Source organism: Nannospalax galili, unplaced genomic scaffold (assembly GCF_000622305.1).
Source record: "Nannospalax galili isolate Female #2095 unplaced genomic scaffold, S.galili_v1.0 scaffold293, whole genome shotgun sequence".
Classification (NCBI taxonomy): domain Eukaryota; kingdom Metazoa; phylum Chordata; class Mammalia; order Rodentia; family Spalacidae; genus Nannospalax; species Nannospalax galili.
Window position 1 is genome coordinate 3,191,566 of NW_008337147.1, and position 15,475 is coordinate 3,207,040.

Below are 15,475 nucleotides of genomic sequence, written 5' to 3' on the forward strand. Positions count from 1 at the left end.
AAAGAAAAGAAAGGGTAAGGGAGATGGACAGTTCTGCTATGCTATGTCAGCTAATACTTTTAATAGCTATCTAATAATTCTTGGATATTGTTTACAAATGCTGATCATCTTTATCAGATTAAAATACTAATGCTAAATTATTTTCTCAATGGTAAAGGAAACCACAACTAGTACAACTTAATGTTTTGCCACAGAAAACAATTTCTCTAGCATTTGTATTCTGGAATCATGGCAACAAACAATCCTTGAAAGTAACACATAATGATGTTTTAGTGGAAGCACATGCTTATTAAAGTAAGTAATCCTGTTTCTCTCGAAGCCTCGAAGCATTTTGCATATTTGCTTGGCTATTATATTTAATTATGAGACTATATTTTTCCAATTTAATTACTTTGAAATATAATTTAGAAGCATCAAAAGTCCATTCCAAACATGAAAAATTCAGCTGAACCTCTAAAATTTTAGTTCCACAATGGCATTAAAGTTAATGATACGACTTATTGAATTATAGTTACAAGTTTAAAATCTTTACATAATTAACATCTAATGATTATTGTCATCAAGACTACAAAGATTATTTAAAGGGGTTGTCTCTAGGTCACCCTACACTACAGAATTTCTTTACCACAGAGAAAAATGATATTTCTGATTAGCTTTTCAAATGAATATATTTTCATCTAAAATAATGCAAATTTATTTACATAATAGAATATCCTGTTAAAATATTTGATGGACTGACATTGTTTTAAGTCTACTAAAATTTAACAATCTGTTAGATATGTACACCATATGATTGGCGTTGTCCACCTGTCTTTATGGAGTTATATTCTAAAGTACTTGCAAATTCTACTTAGTTTAAGTTTTACTTCCTTTCCGGGCGTGGTAGTGGATGCCTTTAATCCCAGCACTCAGGAGGCAGAGGCAGGCAGATCTTTGTGAGTTCAATACCAGCCTGGTCTCCATAGTTAATCCAGGCCAGATGGAGCTGCAGGGAGACCCTGTCTGAAAAAGACCAAAAAAAAAAAAAAAAAAAAAAAAAAAAAAAAGTTTGACTTCCCTTGATATTGTATCAAAATAAAAAAAATATATTAATGATCCTTAACCCTATTTTCAAGAGGGCAAAATAATGTCAAAGACATTATTACAGCCTCTGTACATGTAATTTTATAAATTTTCTTCTAAAATATATATTTGCAAATTTTGGAAAAGAGATGCTATTATGAATCATAAATTTAATTGAAATTACAAAATTATATACCTTTTATTTAAAATATGATGACAGAGATAAATGATATCTGGTAAAAAGTAAAATATATCTCTGAAATAGGTATCTGTAAAATAATCTGTCAAGGTAGAACAAAAGGAATACTCAAATATATGAAACCAACTTTCCCTTAAAGTTTTACATCTTTTACAACCTAGAAAGTGAAATCTTTTGCTGACATATTTACATGACTTAAACATAATTACATTGAATGCCCAGAGACAGAATATTATGATTTGAAATACAGTTTAACATAATAAATTTAATCAATTCCTTTAGGGTAATCTTGGTTCTTCTTGTTATACAAAGATGAATATGTGTATTCCATTTGTTTTTTGACTACAAGCCGTAATAGCTGGTGAGCCATTACCTGACTCACCATGGCTAAAAGGCATTTGAAAGGCTAGCATGTCAGTTAAATATGTTTTGTCTCTTCATTAACATTTTATTGATAAATATTTTATATCAGGTAAATGTTATGTTGACTGGAACAAAGGAATCAACACATCACTGTAACTTCTGTGTATATTTTCACATATAAATAGTATGTCACTGAGTTTAATATATCACAGACTCTTTAATAAGTATTTTGGCCTGCTTAGAATTTGAATTCATCACTTTTAAATATATAAAAGTATTACGGCAATATTTTTGCACAATATTTCCAAGATAATGTCAACTAAATCAAGAAATGAACCAAAATACTTGCACAATTTAATTTATTGTGCCTTATCAAATTATTACATTAAAACATTAAAAGGAGAATGAATCAGGAATCACATAATAAAAGTTTATTACAAAGGACATCTTTGTCTTCTACCAGAGATATTGTGTTTTTCTTTTATTATGGCATTTAGCAAGTGTTTAGACATAGCACTCCAAATTGTAAATAGTCAGTGTGTCCCTTTACATAAATCCATACAGAACATAATGCATTAATTAAAGAGATATAACTTTCCAATTCCTTATAGTTAAAGTAAACAAGCTTAGGCTTATATATTAAGACATTTATGTGTAGATATATAACTACTTGCTTAACAATTACTGATGAAAGGGGCTGGAAGGATGGCTCAGGGGTTAAGACCTCTGACTCCTCTTGTAGAGGACCCGAGCTCAGTTCCCAGCACCCATATGATGGCTATGAACTGTTCTTAGCTCCAGTTCCAGGGGAATCCAAAGCCTTCTTCTGACCACTGCGGCATTGCATGACACGGGTGCACTCACATACATGTAGACAATACACGCATACACATATAATAAAAATAATAGATAAAATATTTAAAAACAATAATTACTGTCAAAAATATTCAAGAGAATTACTTTTCCCCTCAAGGCTACTCAAGTTGTTTTTACCTCTCTGCATAAGTTTGTATCTAAGTCACTGCTGCTTTCTAATCTCAATATTTTATATAGGGATGAAGTCACACTCTGTGCAAGATCATGTTCCTAAAAATGTGTGTTATTATTTCTATAGGGGAAGTCCTCTCCCAGCAACATATCCCCACCCCAGTGCACACATGTCATAAATAAATTTACAAAAAAATTCTCACCATTATCAAAATATTTTCTTTTTTTCAGTAAGAGTACACTATTCAAGTGAGCTGAACATATCACTAAGTTCACTTTCTCACTTCTCATAGACTTTTTAATAAAGTACAAAAAGATTGTTTTTTTTTTAAAAAAAAACTGTGTTTGGATGCCTTTCTTCACAATTCATGATAATATTATGTAAACAGTTCACTAAGAAATGGTCGAAAATTATTAATCATTCCAAAACATTTTGTTAGTGAAATTCAAAGTTGCAGTATTGTCTCTGAACACAGTGATCATATATTTGCAAATTTCAAAACAATGAAATATTATTAAGGAAAAAATATTCAACCCCCTCAGTCACCATATTCCCTCTCTGGATTTAGGCCAAGATGTGTTTCCAGAGAACTTCAGCCTAGCCTGATAAGTTAGTCAGAACCCACTCAGTCCCAGACTTTCTCCTTTGGAATGAGTCTCAGAGAGTTGTGGGCTCCCATTCAGCATGCCTCAGGAGTAAGAACCTGCCCAGTAAGTCTATTTGGGTCTGTGATGAAAATGGCCTGTTCATGAGCTCCAGAACACCTTAAGTGAGTACTTAAATATATACCCATTCTGTCCCCATCTTCTGGCATCAGGACAAGGCCAAGATTGTGTTATTTGAGACCTACCCACTTGGTCTGTAATGCTCTGCTTCAACTCCAGTCTATCCCAATAAGCCAGTTAGAACTAGATTATTGTACAGACATCTCCACACACAAACCTAGCTGTGTTTTCTCACCTCACACACTGGACCAGACTTGAGCCATACTATCCCCCCCAGAAAATATCAAAAGTGAAAACCTTAAGAACAGATGAACTAACTATTCATGCATGATCAGAACACAAAGCTCAATAATAATAATAATAAACAGAACTAAACTTCAACTCTACAAAAGCAGGACAGAATTTCTTATCAGATACACAATCAACAAAGAAGTCCATATGGTCAGGTTACAAAAAGACAAATAATATAAAAAACCAAAATAATATGCTTCCACCAAATGCTGCTAGTCCTATAGAGGTATTCTAAAATAAGAATCACACTTAGGAACACCAGGACACAGAATTTAAAAGAATAATCATAAATATGATCAAAGAATACAAGAATTTTAAAGCAGACACAATGAATTCAAACAAATAGGAATAAACTCCTGAATGAAGCACAAGTAAAAGCAAATGTGTGGCTTAATAAAATGAAAAGGAGAATTCAGAATTGAAAAAATTATTTCACAAAGAGAAACAATGAAGACAACTCAAGATGAAATGAAAATGGAATTGAAATACTAAATAAGCCAATTTGAAAAGATAGAAGCAAGTCTTACGAGTAGAATGAATCAGACGAAATAGAGAATATAAAGACTGCAAGATAAAGTTGGAAACTTGGACTGCTCAAGTAAATAATATTGGGAAAAAAATTAAAAACACAGAAATGAAATGTAGGAATGAAGGAAATATGAGAAAATATGAAAAGACCAAATCTATGCATTGTAGACATAGAAGAAGTAGAAGAAACTGAGGTCAACATTATTGACCACATTTTCAACAGGATTATAGATGAAAGCTCAGCTAAACTGAAGAAAGATATATCCACACAGATACAAGAATTACACAGAACACCAAAGAGACAGAAGCCGAAAAGAAGGAAAGAAACTCTTTATGGCTTATCATAGTTAAAACTCTAAATATACATAAGAAAGAGATGGTATTGAAAGCTGAAAGAAAAGAACAAAGTATTTATGAAGGATTACATATAAGGAAAACTAGTAAGAATAACAGCTGACTTTTAAATGCAAACTAAGAAAGTCAGAAGAGACTGGAGTAATGTGTTTAAACTACTAAATGACAACTGATATTAACCCAGAGTAGGTTACCTAGAACACAGTCATAGTTGAAAGAAAAATAAAAATATTTCATGATGCAAATAACCTAAATAAATTCATGTGCACACAATCAGCTACACAAAAAATAATAAAAATAATCCAAAGGATAGAAGAAAGGAATGACCATACCCAAAAGGCCACAGAAAGAAAAAAATATATGAAGCTATAATATCTAAGTCCAAAATAGGACTAAGAAAACAAACAGAAAATAAAATGAATAACAAATACACATTAAAAAATAAATATTGTAAATATTAATACTCTCAAAAATCCCAAAGACATGGATTTGTTAAAAGGAATAAGATACAAAATCCATGTTATTTTGTTGTTGTTGTCTACAAGTCATTCATCCTACCTTTAAGACTAGGCACCACCATAGGGTGGAAGGACAGAAAAAATAATGTAAGAAATGGCATGAAAAAAGCAGTCTTTGCTAGTCTAATACCTTACAAAAAGACTTTGAAATACAATAAATCAGAAGAGATAAAGAACACTTCATTCTGATCAAGGCAACAATTAACAAAGAAGACATTACAATCATGAACATTTATGCACCAAATTCTTTTACACATATTTTCATAAAAAGAGTACTACTACTAGACTTCAAGAAGAAGTAATAGCAGATTACCTCAGTATCCCACTTACCACTTTCCCTTAAAGATGGGTCTTCTGGACAAAAAAGTAAACAAAGAAAGATCTGAATTAAATGATAACACACATCAAATGGACCTACCAGATATCCATGAATATTCCACCTAAGCACTAAACTATATATATTCTATCCAGTAGCCTTTGGATTTTCTCTAAAAAGACCACATACTAGGGAACAAAACAGTCCTCAAGAAGTAAAAAAAAAAAATTAAAATAATGCCACATATTTTCAAACCACCATGGAATAAAATAAACAGCAAATGAAGCTCTTGTAAATACATGAAACCTGGAAAAAAGTCAACACCAAATGATCAAAAGCATACATGTGAAACATGAAATGATAAAACTGTGAAAAGAAGAGGCAATACTGTATAAAATACAAGTGCAGGAAAGGACTTTCTAAATCACGCTTCATTCTCTCAGCAATTAAGGGCCACAATTTCCAAATAATTCTCATTAAACAAAAAACCTGTACAGCAAGGGAAACAACCAATCAAGTAAAGTGGAAGCAAATAGAGTTAGAGAAAATCTTCACAAGCTATACATCTGATTGAAAATTAATTTCCAGAATATACAAAGTGCTAGAAAGAAAGTCAAGAATTAAATTATCCAGGTAAGAACTGGACTATGAATCTGTACAGAGCTCTCAAGAAAGAACAATGACTAAAAAGCATCCTAAAATTGCACAAAAGCCATAGTATTTACAGAAATGTCAATCAAAACTACTTTAAAATTTCATCTGGGGCTGGAGGGATAGCACAGCTGCTAAAGGCTAAGGCTAACAACTAGAAAATAAAATTTCATCTAACCCCAGTCTGAATGGCTAAGATCAAAAGAACAAATAACACCAAATGCTGGTGAGGATTCAGGAAAGGGGGAACACTCACTCATTGTTTCTGGGATTGCATTTGTTACAATCATTGTTAAAACCAGAGTGGAGAACTCATTGAAAAGGAAAAAAAATAAAAATAGATCTCCCATATGATCTAGTTACACCACTCTATGACATATACCCAAAGAACTCAATATTTTACACCAGAAATACTTACTCATCTATGTTTGCTACTGCTCTCCTAACAACAGCCATGGAAATTGCAACAACATAAACGTCTTTCAAATGATAAATGGTTAGAGAAATGCAGCACATTTACAAAATGGAGTTCTAGTCACCTGGCCAAATGCAGAGGAAAAAATATCTGTGAGTTGCCTAGACCTACGTGACACATCTACAATCCAACATCTACCCAGAAAGCTCGGGAAATATCACAGAAGAGAGGGGCAAAAGATAATTGTGACACAAACAAGACACTTGCTGCTATGTAATGGGAAAGCTGCACCAATAAAATCTCCAAAGTATGTTGGTCCCAAAAGTTCTGCATAGCATAAAAACTAGTTTATGTAGTACAGTGCATGTGGTAAATCTCAAGAGGGTCCCAGCTCCAGATGGAGAGCTACAGGCAATCAATGGATACTAAGGGAGAGAGAAAAATTTTTCTCCATGGACTAGCTCCCTATGAAGTTACCTGACTCTAAGTGGACAGTCCTAAACAAAGGCACAAATATGCCCCACTGAAGGCTGCCTGTGTGTTATATTTGTATCTATAAACATATAAATTTTATATAACAATAGTCACCGAGGAAGGAGAGAGGAACTATAGTGACAACGTGGTACATTGTACATTGGAATTGTTAGAGAGGGACGTGATGGAAATGTTGCAAAGACCATACTCTTGTAAGATATTCACAAAAAAAAATTAAAAATAACAAATGTTAAATTAAATCAAAATTTTAAAATAGAAAAATAAACAATCATGGCACCTTTAAAAATCTAAAATCCACCAGGCGTGGTGGCTTACACAGAGACAGGTGGATCCTCTGTGAGTCTGAGGCCAGCCTGGTCTATAGAGTGAGTTCCAGGCACCTGGAGCTATAGGGAGACCCTGTCTCAAAAAGACCAAAAAAAAAAAAAAAATCTAAGGTCCTTGGCACTAACCTCAGAAACAATGTACAAATATAGAAGGAGTTTAACTAAATAAAATGAATAGCAGCCAGTATTTAACTTTATGGACTTATTAAATTTGTGATTAAAGTACTCAAAACTTAGACAAATATTTATGTGATAAAACTATATTGTCTAGTTATCTGAACTTATAATGACATTTCAATAAAGAGGACTTTAAGCAATTCCATAATAAGGTAGTCATTAAACCAATTTACATAAAAGATCATTTCAAATATTAGAAAGATCCAAAAAGTAATGTGTACATACAATTAAAATTTCAAAATAAAATAAAATTTATGAAGTATATCTAAAAGAATTGAAAAACAAAATTATCAAAAACTGATTAGGCTACAAAAACTTAATTTATGAATGATTTAAAATTTTGAATTATTATCAGAAATATCAAATATCCTGGCTGAAGAAATGGATCAGCTGTTAAGAATATGTATACATGGCTGGATAGGTAATAGATTCTAAAGAAAAACACTATTTCTGTCATATCTCTAGACAAATAAAATTTTTTACCATGTGCTCTGTGGATCCTAATATTTACCGACAAGTGTACTGTACACCACTCATCAAAGATGCTTCTTTTTGCAAGTCTACAGCAGAGTTCTACAACTCATCACATACAGAGAACATACATCTGAGAAATGCCCAGCTCTAGGTTACATATCTACAGTTGAACTTCACAACTAATGCTCATGGAAAATAGTAGAACAGGAGGTGGAGTGAATACTAGTGCATTCCTCAACTCTCACCATCAAAACTGAATTTGTGTTCTTGGATAGGACTCTTTTATAAAATCTCACCCACCCATGACTCAAGGACCATTGCGGAAAAGGAGGAAAGAAAGATTTTAAGAGGAAGAAAGATTCTAAGAGCCAAAGTTGGTCCGTGAACATAAGGAAACAGAGGTTTTCAGGCAACTGGAAGCTTGCTTATGTGAACTTGCACCAATCATGATGTCAAGCACCAGATCCATGCCAACTCAATCAGACAAGGGCCCAGAGTTGAGTGACGGAAATTGGCAATGGGTTGGCCCTAATCTGAGAACCACTGAAGACTGATTACTGCTGGGTGAGGAAGAGTAGACCTTCCTTTAGCTCTCTAGATAGGCTGACTAGACTCCAGTAGATGAACTTGCACTAAAGGACATCTGAGTACAAATGTTTGATGGGATAGGTTTTAATATGTATGGCAGAATGCATGAGGTTCAATGAGGGGGTTGTAGGGGAGGGGGATAGAGGAATGGGGTCTAAATTTGATTAAGAACTGTTGTATGAAATGTACAAAAGCTCAATAATTTTTTTTTTAAATATGTACTGCTTTGTGCTAGAGTATTGGCTCAGATGTTAAGAGCACTGGCTGCTAGTACGGAGGACAGGAATTGATTCCGAGTTCCAACATGGTGACAAACAACTGTCTTTAGCTCCAGTTCCAAGGATTCTGACACCCTCTTATGACTGCTACAGGCATTTCATGACAGAGGTGCCCTTACATGAATGCAGGCAATACACTGATACACATAAAATATAAAGAATATATATTTTTCCAAAAAAATAATATATACTGCTATTACAAATGATCTAAGTTTGTTTCTGACCTCCTAAAATCAGGAGGCTCAGAAATACTTGTAATTCCACATCCTGGAGATACAATGCTCCCATCTTCCAGGTGCACAAGCACTCATATGCACATATCCTCACACAAACACAGACACGGACATACACACACACAAATATAATTAAAATGTAAAATATCAGAACACCTGAGAGTGCCTGGATCTGGTCTCCAGTAGGGACTCAGACCTCAGTATACCACCTGAGTGCCTAGATCCAGCCCCTGCATGGTGGTAAGCTTACAAAATTGCCCCATGCTCAACCCCCTAATTGGGACCACGTGAAGCCCCTCCCACTACACCAGGGTTAGACCTCTCTACCCTGCTGTAGAGGCTGAGAACTTAGCAGGAAAACTGAGCATACATGGATCTGGCCTCTTCATGGTGTGAGCTTTGCCAATTGCGCTGTGCCCAACCCCCTAATTGGGACCACTTGAAGCCTCTTCCATTTCACAAGGGCTAGACCGCTCTGACCTATAGTAGGGATTGAGACATTAGCAGGATGCCTGAGAGTGCCTAAATCATGCCTCCCTTTAGCAAACTTCACAAATTGTTCTGTGAGTGTCCATTAATAGGAGTCCAGACATTAAAAGGTAGGCTTGAGTGTACCTGACTGGAGCCAGACTTGGAAATCTGTGGGAGACCCTGAGTAGCTAATCTAAAGCCTTCATTTCCTTCCAAAATGAAATGTGAGAGAATCATAAACTTGGACCACCAGCTTTACATACACAATAAGAAAATAAACAAGGCACACCAATATTACAAACAGAAGCAGACTTCACTTCAACAAAGGAAAGCTTGACTTTCATACCAGAATCACAAACAAGAGAAACCCACATGCCAAAAACAATGGAAAAAAATATGAAAAACCAAAACAGTATATTCCCAGAAAACCCCATCAATCCTGTAGAAGAATTCTACAAGGAGAACAACCTAAAAATAACCCAGGGCACAGAATTTAAAAGAATAATCATAAACATGATAAATGAATTCAATAAATTCAAAGAACACACAAACAAACAAATAAAAATAAGATAGAGATAAACTTCTGACTGCATTCACAAAAGAAATAGAAACATTGAAGAAACCTCAGGTTGAAATGAAGAAGGAAGTGAAAATTTCAATAAGCCAATTTGAAACAACAGGAAAAACCTCACCAATAGAATGAATGAAATAGAAAACAAAATATCAACAATGGAGGATAACATTGAAGAACTGGACCACTCAAGCAAATATTAAGAAAAAGTTATAAAAAATGAATGGCATATGCAGGAAATGTGGAACACCAAGAAAAGACCAAATCCACATATCATAGACATAGAGGAAAGAGAAGAACTTCAAGTAATGGTACTGATCAGAGCTTAAACAGGATTGTACAAGGGTATTTCCCAAAATTAGGGAAGGATATCCCCATACAAATACATGAAGCTCATAGACAGGACCAGAAAAGAAACTCCCCATGGCATATCATGCAAAAATAGTAAAAACACTAAAAGTACAGGACAAATAGAAAATTGAAAGCTGCAAAAGAAAACCAGCAATTCTACATAAAGTAAAACCCATCAGAAATACAGCTGATGTAACAATTCAAAATATGATGGTCAGAAGAGCCTGGACCAAAGTATTCCCAGTTCTAAATGACAATAGATGCTAACCCATAATACTTTACACAGCAAAAATGTCTGCTGTAGTTGAAGGGAAGAAAAATCTTCTGCAACATGAATAGGCTGAATGAATATATGGCTAAATAAAAGCTCTTCAAAGACTACTTAAGCTATACAAAGAATAGAGAAAGGAACAACTATACCCCCAGGGGTCAACAGAAAGAAACTAAATGAAGGTATACTCATAGAAACATAAAATAGACAAAGAATGCAAGCAATAATTTAAATGATGACAAAAATTAGCTGTCAATAATAACTTTAAATATCAATGGACTGAAACTCCAGTCAAAAGACACAGGCTAGTTAAATGAATTAAATCCATCTTTATGTTGTGTGTCATAAACTTTCTTCACCTTCAAGAATAGTCATCTTAAGGTGAAATGATGGAAAAGAATATTCTAAACAAATGGTACTAAGAAACAAGCAGGGGGTTGAAATTCTAGCATCTGAAAAAACAGACTTCAAACTAAAGAAACAAAAGTGATAAAGAGGGTGACTTCATTCTGATCAAAGAAACAATTAAACAAGAAGACATCACAATCATAAACATATATGCACCAAACTCTGATGCACCCAAACTCATAAAAACAACACTAGAGGACTTTAAGACACAGATTAATCCCAACTCAGTAATAGGGGACTTCAATACCCCACTGTCTTCATTAGACAGGTCAATAGGACAAAGAGCAAAAAGACATCTGAATTAAATGAAACCATACTTCAACAAGTACCCAACAAATATTCCAATCAAACAAAAAAGAGTACACATTGTATTCAGAGCCCCATGGAACTTTCTGAAAAATTGATCATATACTGGGGCACAAAACAAGCCTCAAAAATACAAAAAAAATATGGAAATAATTTTGTGCATTCTATCAGATCACAATGCAATAAAGATTTAAAATCAACAAAAGAAGAAGCCCTAGGAAATACACAAAATCTTGGTGATTAAACAACAAACTCCTGAATGATGAGTGGGTCAAAGTAGAAAATAAGAAAGAAATAAAAGCATTCCCGGAATTAAGTGAAAAGGAAAAATATAACCAAACAAAAAAATCTGGGACACTTTTATAAAAGCAATTCTAAAAGGGAAGTTTATGGCTCTAAGTACCTACATTAAAAATTCAGAAAGAGCACCAATAAATGACTAAAATTGCAAATTAAGACTCTGGTAAGGCAAGAACAAATGAAACCCAAACCCAGCAGGTAAGTAAAAATAACAAAAATCAGAGCAGAGTTTAATGAAATATAAACAAAGCAAAAAATACAAAGAATCAATGAATCTAAGAGCTGGCTCTTTGAAAATCTAAACAAGAGAGATGGACTCTTAGGCCAGTTAACCAAAAAGAAAAGAAAAAAAAAAGAAAAGATTGAAACAGTAAATCGAAATTGACAAAATCAGAGATGAAAGGAGAAACATAACAGTAATACAAAACCACCTGACTAAAAAAAGCCCAGATCCAGATGGATTTACAGAGAAATTACATGAGACATTTAAAGATCTAAAACCAATACTACTTAAATTATTCAAAAATAAAGAGGGAGAACTCCAAAATTCTTTCTATGAAGTCATCATTACTCTAATACCAAAATTAAGTAAAGATAAACCAAAACCAAAACAAAACAAAAAATACAAACAAACTAAAGACCTATATCCTTAATGAACATTGATGCAAAAATTCTCAATAAAATACTTAAAAATCAAATATAGACACACATCAAAAAGTTCACTCACCGTGATCAAGTAGGCTTTATTCCAGAGATGCAGGGATGCTCAATATACACAAGTCAATAAATGTCATAAATTATATGAATGGACTCAACAAAAACCACTTTGCCATCTCAAAATTTGCAGAAGAAACCAACAAAATTCAGCATGAATTCATGATTAAGTCTTAAAGGAACTGAACTGGGGGGAACATAATTCAACAAAATTAAAGCTATATACAACAAATCCACAGCCAGAATCATTCTAAATGGGAAATAAAGGAAACTTTCCCATTAAAATCAGGAACCAGCTAAGGATATCTACTATCTCCACTCCTTTCCAAAATAGTTCTTGAAAGCTTTCTAGAGCAATAATACAAGAGAAGAAAATTAAAGGACTAATAATTGGAAAAGAAGATGTCAAATTATCACTTTTTTGCAGATGATATGATACCACACCATAGAAATCCCAAAAATTCTATGAGAAAACTCCCAGTACAGATAAATACATTCAGAAAGTGACAGGTAGCCTTTGGTACATAATTTGGTAGCCTTTCTATAGAGCAATAACTAGCAATTGGGTAAAGAGTACAGAAAACCCCTTCATTTACAATAGTCTCAAAAATAAATAAATAATATAAATAAATAAATAAATAATCTTGGAATAAACCTGACCAAAGATATCAAAGAGCTCTACAATGAAAAATTTAAATCTTTCAGGAATGAGATCCTTGAGGAAGACACCAGAAGGTCGAAGGACCTCACATGTTCATGGATTGGAAACAGTAATATTGTGAAAATGAAGATCCTACTGAAAGCAATATATAGAGTCAATGCAATCCCAGTCAACATCCCCATGACATACTTCACAGAATTAGAAAGAAAAAAAAACTATTCTTAAATTTATATGGAAGCACAAAAGACTCTGGATAGCCAAAACAACGCTGAACACAAAGAGCAACACTGGGGGTATTACTACACAAGATCTCAAATTATCCTACAGCGTGATAGTCATAAAAACAGCACGGTACTGGCATTAACATAGACACATGTATCAATGGAACATAATTGAAGACCCAAACCTGAGTGAACGCAATTAAGTCACCTGATATTTGGCAAAGGTGCCAAGAACACGCAGTAGAAGAAAAACCAGTGTGTTCAACAAATGGCGCTAGAAAACTGGATCTCTACCTTCAGGAGAATGAAACTAGACCCTTGCCCTTAACCTTGCACAAAAGTGAACTCCAAGTGGACCAAACACCTCAATGTCAAGTGGAAATTGAAACTGTTACAAGAAAATTTTGGCAGTAACCTACAAGAACAGGTGTAGGAAAGGACTTTCTAAATTAGACACCAGTTGATCAAAAATTAAGGTCAACAAACATCAAAGTACCTCACTAAACTACAAAGTACCTCACTAAACTACAAAGCTCTGTACAGTAAATGAAACAATCAAGAATGTGAAGAGAAAATCCAGAATGGGAAAATAATTTCGCCAGTGACACATCTGACAGAGGTTTAAGACACAGAATATATAAAGAATTCAAAAATCAAAGAACCAAGAAGGCAAACGACCCAATTAAGTGATGGGTTAATTATCGAAACACAGAGTTCTCAAAAGAACAAGCAAGATAGCGAAGAAACGTCTTAAAAAATGTTCAACATCATTAGTAATTAGGGAAACGAAAATTAAAACCTCCTTAAGATTTCATCTTATTCCAATCATACTGGCTAAGATCAGAAGACCAAATGATACCAAATTCTGAAAAAGATGAGGAAAAGAGGAGCACTCATTCACTGCTGGTGAGATTGCAAACTTGTGTGTCCTCTATGGAAAACAGTGTGGAGAACACTTTAAAAAACTGAAAATGGCTCCTGGCCTGCTCTCCTGCCCTCAGGCCTCTCTTGGGGTAAGTCTATCGTGCAGCCCTCTGCGCCTTGACTCCCTCAGCAGCGTTCACCCTTCCATCTCCCCCACTGTTCTCTACTCCTATTTGGGCCCTGTGCCATTCCTAGTCTTGGGGCCCCAGACACCTGGGGAGCCAGTGCTGCTTCCTGATCCTTTTCACCCAGACTGGATTGGTGCCTTCCTTGGGCCCCAGGAACACTGCTTCTGGACCTGGCCACACCCTCAACTATCTCTGCTTCCCTGGACCTGCACCACTGGCTGGCTCTCCTGGCTTGCTCTCCTACCCTCAGGCCTCTCTTGGGGTGGATCTATCACGGAGCCCTCGATGCCTTGATTCCCCTGGCCTCATTCACCCTTCCATCTCCCCCGCTATTCTCTGCTCCTGGTTTGGACCCTGCGCCGTTCCTGGTCTTGGTTCCTCAGAAACCTGGGGAACTGGTGCTGCTTCCTGATCCTTTTTGCCCAGGCCAGCTTGGTGCCCTCCTTGGGCTCCAGGAGCACTGATTCTGGACCTGGCCCCGCCCTCACCTCTCTCTGCTTCCCTGGACCTGCACCAGCGGCTAACTCTCCGAACCTGCTCTCTTATCCTCAGGCCTCTTGGGCAAGGTCTATTGCACGGCCTTCTATGTCTTGACTCCCCCAGCCTCATTCACCCTTCCATCTCCCATGATGTTCTCTACTCCTACTTTGGGCCCTGCACCATTCCTAGTCTTGGTTCCCCAGACACCTGGGGAACCAATAATATTTCCTGAACTTTTTCACCCAGACCAACTTAGTGCCTTCCTTAGGCCCCAGGAGCACTGCTTCTGGACCTGACCCGCCCTCACCTACGTCTACTTCCCTGGTCCTTCAACACCTGCCAGCCTCTTTCTGGGGCTTAGAGCCTCTTTCTGGGGCTCTGAGGCTTACCTTACCTCTCCCTGATCCTTTAAATCCAGTACAACCCAGCTACTCAATCCACTCCCTGGGATATCTTGGGGCTTATTCCCACCCCATCTGCCTTTGCATCCCTGCGTGGCATGGCCACGGCCAGGATCTCAGGTCAGTCCAACACCCAAGTTCATGAGGCCAAAAATCATTCTTAGAAGATTCCAGACCTAAGGAGAAAGTCTGAAAACTTATGACCCACATTGGAAGTGGGCCACCGCGGAACTCCTGAAGACAAAATCAATCTGGCCACGACAATATAAAATCAAAAGAGAGAACCA